The sequence below is a fragment of the Orcinus orca genome, chromosome 12 (assembly GCF_937001465.1).
Source record: "Orcinus orca chromosome 12, mOrcOrc1.1, whole genome shotgun sequence".
Lineage (NCBI taxonomy): Eukaryota > Metazoa > Chordata > Mammalia > Artiodactyla > Delphinidae > Orcinus > Orcinus orca.
The window spans coordinates 38,955,659-38,972,046 of record NC_064570.1 but is presented as its reverse complement, the minus strand read 5'-3'; the positions used below and the strand labels follow the sequence as shown (position 1 = coordinate 38,972,046).

Genomic DNA, 16,388 nt, shown 5'->3' with positions numbered 1-16,388 from the left:
CCAACTCCCAATCTTCCTTTCCTACCTTTCTCTTCTCTAGCTCACACTGTACTTGAACTGGAGGTTTGGATTGCAAAGAGAAGTTCTAAAGGAAGGGGGCCTCACAAGGAAATTTTACATGAGGTTCTACAGATATTTTTAGAGTATCTGAAATAAGTCTCCCATGAAGTAAGTTTCTAACATTTCACATCTTTTCTTTCCTTCATCACTGAGCCTTGAAGTTGGAAAACCATATTTCATATTAATAGTTTTACAGAATGAGTGTCAGAAGTTCATGTCATAAGTAGTCCAAATCACCTCAATTCCCCTTGCCTCTTTTTCAGATCTCTTTTGCATGGAGAGATGAGTCCCAGCTGCAGATATTTTATTAGCTGTCAACTTTCCATTGACCAATGGTTCATTTTCTCATTTAAAATAAATCACTTCCACTCTGCTACACAGTAGGAAACTTCCTGGTGCATTTCTAGCATAACTGAAAATAGTTTGATGTTCTCGGCTTCTCCCTGAATAGTTGAATGAAGATACTGGAGAACCTGCAATGTCTCTGTGTGCTGAACATGGGATCATCAAACAGTTTGCCAGCTTGCCAGAGAGACAAAGAGAAGCAAAATGCAGCTGAAGGAGAAATTTTTTTTGGGGGGGGGGTGACAATTTTATTTCAGGTGATCTGGATTATCTCTCTATGTACATTCTTATGCATCTGGGGCAGCTCACACCCTTCTACCCTCTGCTTATTCCTTAGATGTATCTAACATAGGAAATTTTCCCCTAGGTTCAGAGTCAGAGGGAGAGGATGGCCCCCAGGTAGAGTTGGAGCTAGTAGAGGTGACACTGGGGACGCTGGATCTTCGTGAATTTGAGGTATTGCCCAAGCAGAGGAGGAGAGAAACTGAGACCTGGAGGCTGGGGTGTAAATGACCCTTTCCCAGCAACCTCAAGAAGATGAGGCCTTTTCATAGTCAGCCCCTTTGGGGCCTTCCCCAGATGAGGCCAAGTCCCCTGGTCATCCAGAGCTCTGGGATGTGCTTCTGGCTGCTTGCTGAGCGGGAGATAGGGGGATGCTGAAGCTCCGGCTAACTGCCAGCCCCCTAGACCCTGGAGTTCTGTCTCTGCTCAGTGCCCCATTGGGCTCCAGTGGCTTCACCCTCCTGCGCACAGCAGCCGCAGCTGGGAGAGGCTCAGTGGTTGGCCTCAGAGGCAGGGGCAGACCCCTCTGCAGTAAGTAAGGGTCTTCATGCCGACCCCTTCTGGGGTACACGGACGATGATCTTGGCACTGGCTACTTGACAGTATTTCCCTTGGTCTGCTTGGGTGATGTTGGGAGGAACAGGAGGCAAGCTGAACCCATTTTTGGGTTTTCACACCTAGGGACTCCTGAACCTGGCCACCATGCACAGTTGCAGCTGACAAGTCAGCATGTAATGAGTTCTGGAGGTTCATGGAGAAGAATCCAGATGCTTCTGATTACAGCAAAGCTCAGGTCAGCTTATACCTTTCCGGAAGTCCTCCAGGTGTCAGGGCCACTGACAGCAGAAATGGAGGCACGGCAGGCCACTCAGAAAAGGGAGCAGAAGGCCAAACGGAAAGACAAGCACATCTGGATCACACATTCCAGTTCCAAAGACTGAGCTCAGCTATATATGTATGCATGTATGTATGTACCACAGAATATCAATAATACGTTGTTCATAAATATGCTAGAAACCATTTTTCTTAATTTTCTCCCTCTGGAATAGAGTATGTTAACATACTAGACATTCCATTGTCTTAGATCTCTTGTTTGTCTTATCTCCATTTCTGAAATAATTTATTCACCAGGCACAGTGATAAGGACTGATAAAACACAGAAAAGAAAAAGTAAACAATACGCAAATAGTTAATTTAAAATACTTCTACTCAAATAACTTTCCTTAGAGGAATTAGCAAACTTAGTCTAGTGGGGCATAATGTTATTGGTGTGTATTTTTTGTTCTTTGGCCATAATGCCTTTGGTGGAAAATTTTCCTAGTACTAATTTTAGGAATACTATCAGTAAGCAAATAATCTTCAACTAACATTTATTGAGCACTTAATCTGTCCCAGGCACTGTTCTAAGTGCTTAACACATATTGCCTACCTGCAGTGACCGTTACAGAGAGGAAGATGTTAAGTAACCTCCTAAAAGTCACACAGCCAGATTGTGGCAGGTCTAGAATTGAAATCCACTCTGTCTGACTACAAAGGCTATACTCATAAACATTATCTTATTCTGCCCTCATTCTTGGTGTTCAATGAGTAATAGCACAACCTGCTTTCCCTATAGCCTTAAAAAATGAAGGGCTGGAATAGGAAAGAGCTAAATTGTAATAACAACATCCTACTCTGGTTTATGGTAAAGCAAACCAGTCATCACAAAAAGAGAAAATTATATATATATATATATATATATATACACACACACACACACATGTGTATTTCACTGTGAATCTCTAAAAAGTCTCATTTATTGTCACTTTGCTTGCTGTCCAAAGACTGAACTGAGTGCCCTGTACCTTCTTAGACCTCCATACAGGAAAGGATAAGAAAGTTTATATACTCTTTTTTCTTTCCTAAATGGCAAAAAGCCCAGACTTTTTGTTACCATTCCATGGTAAACATTTGTCTCTCCAGTCACCCAGATTCATGATTCATTTGTTAGCGGCTTAGCGGGCACATTTTGGCCAGCAGCCTGCCATGTGCCCATGTCGGGCTCTGAGTGAGTTCTGTACAGAGGAAGTCTCCTTTTGACCATACAAGAGCATGTGCATGGGATTTCAACCAGAAGCAGCTTAGCAATGAGATAGGTATGCAGCACAGGAAGGGCCTAACGAGGCACCTCGCCCATGAGTTACCATGGGAGCCACACTGAGCATTGAGCATCGTTGGCTGTGAACCACTGTTGCAAAGCAGAAGCACTGTAGCTGCACTGTTCTATTGTGCCTCTCTATGTGTTGGATAGGACAGAGATGTAGCTGCTTTAAGATGCCGTCACTGCTTGGAACACACGTGAAGCAAGTCTGGAATCTCTACACCACATCACCACTGTGTGCTTACCTTTTGTCATCGTGATTCACCATGTTCTCTTGAGCTTTGTAGCCTCGCTATTTACAATAGCCTCACCATTTAAAGATAAGGTGAGCCTTCCATTAACACTGAATCTAAAAATCTGCATAAAACATGTGCCCGGCTGTCCTCCACCCTACCCTTACCACACTTGTTGGAACTCAAGCTCTCACCTCCAAGGGAGCCATTGTGCAAAACAACAAACGGATGAAACTTGGAAAACAATGTAAATATAGGGAAAGTGAAGAGGCTATAAAGGATCAAAACCACATCTTTTCTCTTTTACTTTGTATGTTTCTTATTTCATTCATTCCTTCAGTGAGTAATTATTGAGTGCCTTCTACATGGAAGGCACTGCAGTAGGGACAAGAGGGGAGGGAGATCATTTTGAGGTACAAAGTCCTTTGGGAGGTAGGCTGGTCCTGGGTAGTGTGCCAATAAGTGTAGTTTAAAACAGGAAGTGAGTATAGCACACACCAAAAACTGAGCAGCAGGCAAAATTCAGGTGACAGATGAAAGAATATAAAAGATTCCTGATAAATATTGTCTATGACAATATTTTATTCATAGCCAGCCCTAAAGGAAAGAAGTAAATGTGTGTCCTCTGCCTCCTTCCTCCCTGAAAGAGCTCTGTCTCAAATATAATAACCACATTTCAACTTAATTATGCATTCAGTGGGTTTCAGGTGGAGAGGGGCTATAATTTGAAATATTTTTCTGTGAGAAATTATGTTTAAGAGCCAAACCATTTGCAAGCAAATTTTGAGGGCTGTGTGTATCTACACGGAATCATGTTTTTTCCCTTTCCCAGGACTTAATTTGTTATATAACTGTGTTTCTAACTATATAATTATATAGAGCTTAACTACCTATGTAAAGGCAGGCAGAATATGTAGTAAAATTTCTTTTGCCACAGTTAAAAGTTCAAGATATATTTATGGCCAGTATCTTTCCACCTATAATAGACATAAATTGGTTTTCTTTGGCATTTCTAAGTATGAAACTTTTTTATCCCAAATATTCACTAATAATATATTAATCATACATCTAAAGCGTTTTCCTCTTGAGTTTAAATTTGTGGTAGAATTCTTCTACAAACTTAAAAAACTTAGAATTCATCTAATCCTTCTTTGGGTGAAAATTTCAAAGCAGGGAAAGGAATAATGTTTTTTAACTCTGTACCAAGATCATTCTGACTAATAGTACATACTTAAATTCTTGTGAGTAATTTTAATGGATTTGCTGAGAGATCAGCTTAACTACTTGAGGAGGAGAATTGTTAATAAGGTAGCTGTGTTATGACACAGGTATATTCCTGTTTCATTCTTTGCCTTCACCAAAATTTCTCAGACCCAAACACTTTATCAGATTTAATTGCTTTTTAGAAATTAAATTTAAAGACTTCAGTCAGGAGACTTCGTCCTTAGTTTTTATGGGACCTGAATCTAAAGAGATAAATCAAGAGTGGTTGTTCAAATCTGAATTAATATTGTTGAGATTCCACTGGCAACACAGCTGCTGATTTGGAATATCTGTCGTGACTTTAGTCATGAAGATTGAACGCAAAATATTATAACATTTCATTAAACATTACAGAGTTCATTTCGGGCCACTATTTTGGTTCCCATTGGTATTCTTCTGGACATACATTTAATAGCAGATTAAATATCCAGTATGACCGACATTCTGAGAAAAAGAAGTAACTGAGAGGTTTTTCAACTTTTATGAATAGAAAAATCTCAAGAGAACCAAAATATCCCAGAAATGTTAACATATTCAGGTAGAAATGCCCCCCTCACTTTGTCTGTGCTGCACTGAGAGGCACTTCACAGAACAGCATCAATCAGAGAAGGGTGAATCTTGGCTCTGCCACCGTATAACTCAGAACTTGTGTTTTCATGCAAATTGCTTAAAGATTCTGGGCCTTGATTTCCACATATGTAATAGAGAGAAATAAATGGTACTATATAGAGTTGTTGTGAGGATTAAATGATATCCTAAACAAAAAGCATCCAAGAAAGTGGCTGGGAGATAGCAGCTTTTCAGTAAATGGTAGCTGTGTAGCTCCATATACCAGGAAAAAAAATACTGAGCAATAAAGAGCAAGTCAATCACCACAGCCCTGGGAGTCCTGGGTCTGAGTCCTAAAGAACTTATGAAATTTAAAAAGCATGGTCTTTTTTCACCCAGAAGGTTGGAGTAAAGGGGTTTACTCAATAGCAATAGCCACAGAGATTGAACTGAAACATAAGCAACCTTTTTATTAAAAAAGCAGGACGAAAAGGTGGTTCACAGTTCTAACACAGAACTCTGCCTAAGTAACTCAATCTACTTCTGCCATTGCCATTTGGAGGAAAACAAACAGTAAGTCTGTGGGAAAAAAAAGAAAAGCATGGTCTTTTCATTGACCTGTGTGTGTGTGTGTGTGTGTGTGTGTGTGTGTATCGGATTGAGGGTGGGGTGGGGTGTGTGTATAGGGAATACATGTTTATGATGGATGAGAGATTTAAGTCCAATTTTCTATTTTCTTTCACTCAACAGGCAAAAGAGTCTCATGTGCTCAACTTCTTCCTTCTTAGTACTTATTTGAAGCCTTAAGGCTATTTTCTCTAAGTGTACATGATTGGTAATGGGTGTTAATCATGTCAACTAGACTCTGCACATGTGTTAGCTAATTCTTTACCCTTCTTTGGTCTACAAATGTCTTGACTTTCTTAAAAATCTTAGTTCCTTAAGAAGGCACTAACTGAGAATTTACATTGTTGGAAATTTCCGGAAAACTACTGGGCTTCATTTCTAGGGACTGTCATGTACATTATCTGTGCAGACTTCTGGACACCCTTCTGCACACAAGGCCAGTCCTAACTGTGGCTTCTCTGTTGTTTCCATGGTCCATGTCTGGTAAAAGTGGGGCTGTTCTATTTAATCAACAGCCTAGATGACTTTATTCTTTAGTTATATGATGTAACCTTTTTGGAAAACTATTTAGCAAAATGCGCTATGAGCCCTGCTGATACCTAAATACTCATATCCAGTCAAAATTCAATAGTTTGTAATTTACCCACAGAAAAATAATTTAAAGAAAAACAACATACACAAGCAATGTGAATGAAGACATTCACTGCAGTGTTATTAACAGTTACATTGGAGGTGACTTAATTGTTCAACAAGAGGGAAATGGCTGAATAAATATCAAAGCAAGTCAATGAAATACTATGCAGTTGCTAAAGTAGTCATTATGAACATTATGTAATAACATGAAAATGTCATGATATAATGTTAATTAAATAAAACATAACAAACATCATATTACCTCATCATTACAACTTCAGAACATATGTAAGCATGAATAAGTACTAGGAGTAAAAATTGCATAGTGTGTACTGTAATGGTAGAAGTTGTGGATGTTCTCCATTTCTTTTTCTACTTTCTATATTGTCATAATTTGGCTTGTACAATGGAAACACGTTTTGAGTAAGCGATAAATAATTGAACATGATCTACAAAATTCACAACACTATTCAAAGTATGTTCAGGTATAACTTTGTAGATCAAGGTTAAGTTGTACTATTTAAATTAATAATTATATGGATAATTCAATACATGTAGTCACTTTTGTTTTTCAGTTGGTATATCTAGAAAAAACAGAGACTAAAGGTAGTGAATCAGAAGTAGAAGACATAGAATGTTGCCTCAACTATGCCACTAACAGACTGTTTAACCTGAAACAGTTTCTTCTCCTGAAACTGAATTTTCTCACTTGTAAAACTCAGGAATTGGACAAGAACATTTTTTAGGTAACTTTCCTATCTAAAGTTCTGTGATACCGAGCTTATAGTCCTTTATTCAAACCCTATCTAATGTTTACCGCCTCTAGTCAGGCACTATCTTGCATGCTAATAATATTTATTACTGTTATTGTATTTATTTAGAACACCTGCTGAAAATGTGACTTAATTAAATCCCAAATGATTGTAAGTTTTATCCACTATTTCTTCCCAAATCCCTATCAATCCTAGGAATTTTATCATTGGAGTTGCACAGGATAAAAATTGTATATACATGATCACTCTATCTGAAAAGAAAAAGTATCAGTAGCTTCTTCATACATGCTGCTTCTTTTTAAACTCCTTCAAGATAAAAAAAAAAACCTTTTATGACCAATTTAAATTTTGCAATTTAGGTAGAAGTTCATAGAATGATGAAACAAAGTTTTCCATAAAAATATGACTAGATCAGGTACAATTTTCTTGTTAATTGTAACAGGTAACTATAAATAATTTAAAAATTGGTAAGATAGAATCAGGAGTGAGGAAATCAATTTGCTTATGAATATAAAACAAAAGACTGAGGATATTTAAAAATGAGCTCCAGCAAGAAACTTCAAAGAATCTGTAAAACAAAATATAATATATTCTAATTCTTACCACCTTAGAACTAACTGGAATCATCACAAATAAGCTTCAAAGTGAGGTCCATCCAGAGGCAGCTTACTTTTTGACATTTTCAGTGTCACAGGAAGGAAACCAGTTACCTCTAATCAGAGACTTTGGTATTTAGTTCAACTCAGGAGCTAACCACCTACAGGAAATGAAAAGACAGAACACAAAGTCTGCTAAAGCAGGTTGTTTTGATATTCAGTAAAACTCTGCTCCAGTACCCTGGCATTCTCAACTTTATTGAATGTGAGGGTTCATAATGAACACAGCATGTTAACGTCTGATTTCAGTAAGGAAACTCCACCTCTTTCTCTCTGCTCCCTATTTTTGTGTTTGACAAGAAGCTCTTCCTTCTGTAGATAAACTCATAAAACTTTATCTGATATGGCACAAGGTAAAAGTTTGAATGAATCACAAAACATTTAGGCTTTGTGGCAACCAACCAAATTTTATAAAATCTTTCTTCAAACAGCTTACAGTATGCACTGTAAAGTCATTTATCCAACAAGTATCTATGGAATATTTATTTGTACCTGCACATAGAATTTTTTTTAAGTGCAAGAAAGGAAAAAAAAAAATCACAAAATATTCAGCACCAGCAACCCTATAGTTTTAAATTCCATGGGCTTTGAGGTTTGATTATTTAGCTCAAGTTGTGGGTCAGATAAGAGACATTCTGGTCAAAGGACTTATTATTTTAGATATTTTATCTCCTGAGTAATACTGGTGATATAGAGACTCCAGGAATGTATGGTCAGGGAAGGTGCAGAGAGCAACATCAGAGCTTGTTGAGAGGCTGGAGAAAGAGCTACAGCAAGAGATTAAATAAACTATTCCCCAGACCACTGTTTGTCATTTACGTTAATGACCACTTGCCCAGAAAGCAGGGAAAGAATTGACTCCAATAAAGCCTATTTAGCATGTCTGTTCACCAATCAAACATTTACTAGGTTTTTCCCATGCACCAAACACTGTGCCAGGTATGGGATCTGGCAATGACTACCAAGACAGCCCCTAACAAGAGCAAATATTCATTTCAAAGCCACTGACCTAAAATGGCTTTTTTTTTTCTGAAAAATGTTAACAGCTTTTTTTTTCCCTCTAGTTTTTAATCCAATGAACATTTCACTAATTCTTTATGGTTCTGCCATTTAGATGTTTGGCTTTTGAACTAAGGCCATTGAAAGAAAGTTGAGAGGCCATTAAGACTGATTAGGATAAAATACTAGCAAGGTCCTTTAGGTTTTTGTCTACTGAGATTGTACCATGAAATCCTCCTCAGGGACATCTGTCTAATAACTACAACTATTTACTTCTAATTAATTTTTTAAAACTGTTTGGTGTGGCATCACTGGGGCTGATGGAGCAAGGGGAAAGTTAAAGTTTTTGCCCCATTTTTAGAATTCATTTTTTCCCATTTCTCTCTTATTAATTGAGTGCTAATATCTAAGCTACATGCCCTTTTTTGGCGGTACGTGGGCCTCTCACTGTTGTGGCCTCTCCAGTTGCGTAGCACAGGCTCCAGATGCGCAGGCTCAGTGGCCATGGCTCACGGGCCCAGCCGCTACGCGGCATGTGGGATCTTCCCGGACCGGGGCACGAAGCCGTGTCCCCTGCATCGGCAGGCGGACTCTCAACCACTGCACCACCAGGGAAGCCCCATCTACATGCCCTTTTTGACCATAGTCTTTCTAATTGACCAAAATTTTAGATGTGGGAAATGCAAGAATTATGCACATTTCTGTCAGGTCTTACCCTGAGAAAATTTTACATGGTTCTCCTTGCTCTTCCCTTACTTTATACCATCCAGTATATCTGTGATTTCAAGAACAGCTCTGTAATTTGAAATTTAGTTTCTAAATTTCAAGAGTGACTTTTCAGCCATCTGCTATTGATTTATTGTTAACCTTTTAGTTCTGGAATAGGGTTTTAGAGCTTAATTTCATTGGAATTTATCTAGTCAATTCCATTAATTTATGCTAAGGTTGTGAGGATCGGTTCTGAATCACACAATTTGTTTCAGTGGAAACCAAATGGGAAGAGGTTTCCAGACTCCCATCAGTGTTCTTTTTGCCACATCTTTTTTTAAAAAAATTTTACCTTCACTTATTCCTTCTTTTTTTAATTTATTTTTTAATTGAAGTATAGTTGATTCACAATGTTTCAGGTGTACAGCAAAGATTTAGTTATACATATATATATTCTTTTTCTGATTCTTTTCCATTACATCTTCTTATTCTGGCTTTTAAGATGCAATATTGTACATAAATAATTGCTGAGCATTGTTTAAATAAATATTTCTGATAATAACCAGCAAAGGAAACACTGGAACCCAGCTAGTAAATTTCGTAAAGAGACATAATGCCTGAAAAATCGAGACAATGAGAGAAAGAAAACAAGAGTTCTCTCAGTCTCTCTTGATCTCAGTCAATTCTCAAGAAAAAAATTCTCCTCTATCTAGGCTTGTTTCTTATGAAGACTAGAGCGTCCGTGTGGAATTATCTCAAACACTGGATTGTGGATAGAAAAACTCTCTGAGAAACAGATCGAAAGTACAATCTTGATGTTGCCATGGTATATTTTAATAGCACCCCTGAAATGGGTTAAAAAACATAGTTTGTCTGACTCCACTTACGTGGAACTCCAAAGTCATTTTGGTAACAGAAACTGATCTAAACTGTTATTAAACTGTCTATTTTTTTTTAAGGGATAAAAATTGCTTTGGTAAGAACTTTAAAATTCAAAAATCTATTAATGAACCAGTCCAACAAAGCCTAGTAAAATGAAGGATCTGTATCTTTATTCATTCATCTTGATTCAAAATGAATATATCTTTAATCTTTTACGGTTATAGATAGAAGGAAAAAATTTTCTGCATCTAAATGTACTTGATGAAAAATTAGATATAAATATTGATATATGTCCTTAAAATTGCATTTCTCAGGGAAATATCCATTTAGCTTCTGAGAGTTTTTTTGTGAACACAATTGATACAAAGGAAAAGATATCAGGGCTTTCTAAATTAAAAGTATCTGATAAGTAATGTTAAAAGATATTTGAAAAGTCCAACATAGTAAAAATTGTACAGATAAAATTGGAATAAAGAAATAATAAAAGAAAATAAATTAGCTAAACTGTCAAGCTTTCTTAATTTATTGAAGGAAGTGTTTAGGGGATTAAGTGTGGATTCTTACATGCTCATACTTCAAGGTGAGATAATGTTGGCATAACCATTTAGCACCTCCCTCAGTCTTGTCCACATTGTTTGGCAAGCTTCAGGTGGATGCTTCTGTGGTACGGTAATATCTTCTCTTTGGATATACTTTTCATCTCAAAACAATGTATAAACATTACACCTCCAGTTCTAGGAGATCTTGAGGCACAAAGTAAAATCAGAATGGATGTGATCATGGAAATATCCACAGTGAGGCATTAACATCTACAGTTAACTATGTCAGCCTCAGACTTCCTGCTGTACTATCCACTGTTTCACACAATTCAGCCAGCTGACTCATGCATAACCTTAAGGCTCATCAGAATAAATTAATGAGTAAAGATTTGGAGATTATACTATAGTTTATTGAGGTACCCAGAGATTTCTAACTTTTTCTTTCTAAGTCACATATAAAGTATATAGTTTGGGATGGAATGAAAATATGTAGTTATTTTAATAAAAGCTAGGAAGTTTCTTTTTGCAAAAACAGCATTAGTGACATAACCCTTTTTATCTCCCTATGGTAACATGCTTAGACTTCAATAAAAATGAGAAATGTATATAAGTATTTATTTCACAAACTGGTGGATCAAACTATCACAAGTTCTAACAGTATACTTTCCTGTTTTCAATATAGCAAAATATAATTTTCCTAGTTAGCAGGTTAATGAACATCTATTCTGATAATCCATTGTCAGTTGCTGTTTTCACTGTGGGTGGCTGAGTTTAAATGGACTTTTTTCCTTGTTCTTAGATGACATGGGCTTTGTTTGTCTCGCCTGGCATCCTGAGAAGTCTCTGTGGCATGACTGTGTCTCTGCCTTTCCAGCTCATTCTTTTCTTTAATTTTTGATTTTCTAAAAAGTCAGCATTCACATTCCCCAATGTCTTCACCTTGACTTGCTCAAAACATTGAGTGTTGTAGATAATACTAGTGTGATTTTATTGCTTTGTTTTAGGTTTTCTGTTTCCTTTTTTAACTACCACAAATAATGTATTGAACACATATGCACTTACATTTTAGTAGAATATAAAAACAGAAAGAGAACAAGGACAGTTTGCTTTTTAGATTCATCATGAGAATTTTCAGTCTTTATTTTTTTAAAAGTTTCTCAAATGTAGTGAATAACAGCATATGCTCTCTTTTGAGCATACTCAAATCTGAATTTGAATGTCAAAGTCCAGTTTTTGGTTCCTCTATAATTTTCAGCAAAATTCCTAGGTAAAATTACAGACCAATAATCAAAGGGAACGAGGAGATTATGTGATACAGTATCCTTGATTTGTTTCAGAAAAATTTGGTATTGTTAAATTCACTAACCATCCTGGCTTTTCCTTTTAGTGACTTAGTGTGGCCTTGAAATAATTTTAATCCTATTGAAGACTTTATGTATCAGTCATGAATTAATCCTACTAAGACGACTTATAATTTTTAATACATATGGACATTAATGAAAATTTGCACATCAGGAAGTTTTTCATCAGAAAAAATGGGTTCAGTTTCTTTCATAGTTATTTGTGATTCTGTGTGTGATTGTATGTGCATTTAGGCCTACTTATACTATCACCTAATTTTTTAATAGATGAGATTATCATTAATTTTTCAACTAAGAGGACTTAATTTGGAATTTAAGAATACAGATACTAATGAAAAATAGGGTTGTCATCTGGATTTACTGGGGAAAATTGCAGTACCAAAATTACAGGCACTGTCCTTTATAATTCCTGGTATTGTATACTTTTGAGGGTATCCTGATATACCATTTGGCTTCCTTGTTTTACCTTCTTGTTTGCCAAGACAAGTCTCAGTGAGGTTGAAAAAAGGTATTTGGGGCCAAATAATACAGTGTGGTTGAAAAACATTTGCCTCATGTAAATATAGTTTTGGTGAGAGAATATCTAAGATTTGCCTCTCCAACAATAATACCATGTGATCTTGGAAACCTTCTGTTATTATGGCTTTAATTTATTTAAACATAAAATTTTATGGGCTTAATCAATATTGTTAAACATAAGATGATCCTTCACTCAAGTTGTTAGTTTGAAATTCTTCGTAAAATGAAAAGCCAGCAAAGTAGTGTTTGGTTTCAATATAACATTTTCTTCAAGAGGATTGTAGCAGAAATAGTTGTTTAGAAGAAAAAAAAAATCCTTAATATAATAAGGGGCATCCTAAAGAGATTGTTCTCCATCACATTGTAACTCATTGACTATTACTGAGAGAAAGATTTTCCAAAGGTATGATGTTATATATATTGCAGTCAGTCTTTGCTTGAATCTTGTGTCTACTTACTTGTAATGAATTATAAAGCAGCTGTTGCAATGACCCTGCTCCTCCTCATCTTTTGTGTTGTGGTCGAGGCTTATAAGTGAAGGTTTTCTTCCCTAGTTGATGTACCAATGCTCCTGCAGATATGCTACATAAGCTGAAACTTTGCAGATATGCTACATAAGCTGAAACCTTGCTGAAACTGGCTAGTCAAGGACGATTGCACGACTTGTGGGAGTTTTGTGTGATTGCACGACTTGTGAGAGTTTTGTGTATCCACTCACAGCTCGTAATTACAAAACAAATTTTGTTTTCAACGTTCATATAAGACCCAAGTTTAGAGTTCCTGGAAAATAATTCACATTACTTCTTGGGATGCTTCTTTAATTCCTAGAATTATATTTTCAATGGCCGTCACCTTTATGCAACACTCTGCCATAATGCTGATCTTATTTTATTTTTTATTACCTGCAAATTTCTTTACTAATGGATTTCAGACCAGAGAAAATTACTCATCAGAGTTAACAGAGGAAGAAAAACATGCAATCTCCAATCCTGTTTCTCTCATTCCCGTTTTCCTCTTAATGATACATAAGAATGCAAATTATTGAAAATATTTTTTGATCCTTGAATAAGAAACCAGGAGGAAAAAAATCCCCAGGCCATTTATTATCCCTATTTATGTAACATGCAATGTCAATTAAGTCTCCCCAAACAATCACAAAGGTACTAATTTAATTGCAATTTTCTTGCCTTGTTAGCAGACTTCTTTGTGTCATTTGCTTCTTTTTTTAATTTGAATTTTATTTTATTTTTTTATACAGCAGGTTCTTATTAGTTATCTATTTTATACATATTAGTGTATATATGTCAATCCCAGTCTCCCAGTTCATCCCACCACCACCCCACCACCCCCCTTGCTTTCTCCCTTTGGTGTCCATGTTTGTTCTATACATCTCTGTCTCTGTTTCTGCCTTGCAAACTGGTTCATCAGTATCATTTTTCTAGATTCCACAAATATGCATTAATATACAATATTTGTTTTTCTCTTTCTGACTTACTTCGCTCTGTATGACAGTCTCTAGGTCCATCCACATCTCTACAAATGATCCAGTTTCATTCCTTTTTATGGCTGAGTAATATTCCATTATATATATGTACCACAACTTCTTTATCCATTCATCGATGGGCATTTAGGTTGCTTCCATGACCTAGTTATTGTAAATAGTGTTGCAATGAACATTGGGGTGCATGTGTATTTTGAATTATGGTTTTCTTTCGGTGTATGCCCAGTAGTGGGATGGCTGGGTCGTATGGTAATTCTATTTTTAGTTTTTTAAGGAACCTCCATACAGTTCTCCATAGTGGCTGTATCAATTTACATTCCCACCAACAGTGCAAGAGGGTTCCCTTTACTCTACACCCTCTCCAGCATTTGTTGTTTGTAGATTTTCTGACGATGCCCATTCTAAACGGTGTGAGGTGATACCTCATTGTAGTTCTTTTTTTTTTTTTTTTTTTTTTGCGGTACATGGGCCTCTCACTGTTGTGGCCTCTCCTGTTGCGGAGCACAGGCTCTGGACGCCCAGGCTCAGTGGCCATGGCTCACGGGCCCAGCCACTCTGCGGCATGTGGGATCTTCCCGGACCGGGGCACAAACCCGTGTCCCCTGCATCGGTAGGTGGACTTTCAAACACTGCGCCACCAGGGAAGCCCCTCATTGTAGTTTTGATTTGCATTTCTCTAATAATTAGTGATGTTGAGCATCTTTTCATGTGCCTCTTGGCCATCTGTATGTCTTCTTTGGAGAAATGCCTATTTAGGTCTTTTGCCCATTTTTGGATTGGGTTGTTTGCTTTTTTAATATTGAGCTGCATGAGCTGTTTATATATTTTGGAGATTAATCCTCTGTCCGTTGATTCATTTGCAAATATTTTCCCCCATTCTGAGGGATGTATTTTCGTCTTGTTTATAGTTTCCTTTGCTGTGCAAAAGCTTTTAAGTTTCATTTAGTCTCATTTGTTTATTTTTGTTTTTATTTCCATTACTCTAGGAGTTGGGTCAAAAAAGATCTTGCTGTGATTTATGTCAAAGAGCATTCTCCCTGATCTTCTATCATAAAGAGATGGCAATTGTGTTCCTATACTGTTAGCATTCATGGCACAACCTTTCTTTTTCTATCATTTATCAAGGATTAAAGACCCCAGAGGAGTCATCAGGGTAGAAGTGGAGATTTGTCCTCACACAATCCCAGGTTAAAATTCTATCTCTGCAATATTTTTGCTAAAAGGACAAGTTTCTTAAACTTCTTTATCTACAGTGTTATCATGTATAAAATAGGGCTAAGGACAGACGCCAAATAAATCATAATTATCTTAGGTCTCCACCTCAGACTATCTAAAATGAGGCTGATTTGTAAAAAGCTGAGCAAGAGGATTAGAACAACAGTGAAAATGTACATAACTTATGTCATGAAAGATCTATGAAAACATCCTTCAGAAACAGTAACTCTCTCACTTATGTAGGATAATTTGTAGTGTCCGTAAGGTAGGCAAAAAGACAGATGTTATTTCCTTTACTATCAATAGGAACCCTGGGATGGGAGGTGAGGTGGGTGTGATTGCTGAATCTTCTATCTGTCTATATTTACCAATTTGTGAGTGTGTGTTTGTGTGTGAATATATGTGTATGGTGTAGGTGTGTGGAGATGTAGCTGTGTACGTGAATTGCTAGGGTTTAGGACTCAAAGTGACACTCACTTATTCTGTGATCTGGACTCTTAATTGTGGTTTCCTCATATTTAAAAGTGGGTAATTTCTGAGCCCCACATCAGGTTTCCGAACCTGGGGGTCTGGCAACGGGAGGAGGAATTCCTAGAGAATCAGACTTTGAAGGCTAGCGGGATTTGATTGCAGGACTTCGACAGGACTGGGGGAAACAGAGACTCCACTCTTGGAGGGCACACACAAAGTAGTGTGCGCATTGGGACCCAGGGGAAGGAGCAGTGACCCCAGGGGAGACTGAACCAGACCTACCTGCTACCTGCAGAGGTGGCAGGTGGCTGTGGCTCACGGTGAAGACAAGGACACTGGCAGCAGAGGTTTGGGAAGAGCTCCTTGGCGTGAGCCCTCCAAGAGTCCACCATTAGCTCCACCAAAGAGCCCAGGTAGGCTCCAGGGTTGGGTTACCTCAGGTCAAACAACCAGCAGGGAGGGAACCCAGCCCCGTCCATCATCAGTCAAGCAGATTAAAGTTTTACTGAGCGCTGCCCACCAGAGCAACAACCAGCTCTACCCACCACCAGTCCCTCCCATCAGGAAACTTGCACAACCCTCTTAGATAGCCTCATCCACCAGAGGGCAGACAGCAGAAGCAAGAAGAACTA

At 37.5% G+C, this 16,388-nt stretch overlaps 1 long non-coding RNA gene across 2 annotated transcripts in view; it reads right to left on the bottom strand.

The window, feature by feature from the left end:
• Positions 1-349: 349 nt before the first annotated feature.
• The window catches only part of LOC117197109 (uncharacterized), a 200,455-nt gene continuing 184,416 nt past the window's right edge, over positions 350-16,388 (bottom strand). For both annotated transcript variants that reach the window (XR_004477624.2, XR_004477628.2), the window contains exon 9: positions 350-7,662. This is a non-coding gene — a long non-coding RNA (uncharacterized LOC117197109). The remainder of the gene's footprint in view (positions 7,663-16,388) is intronic.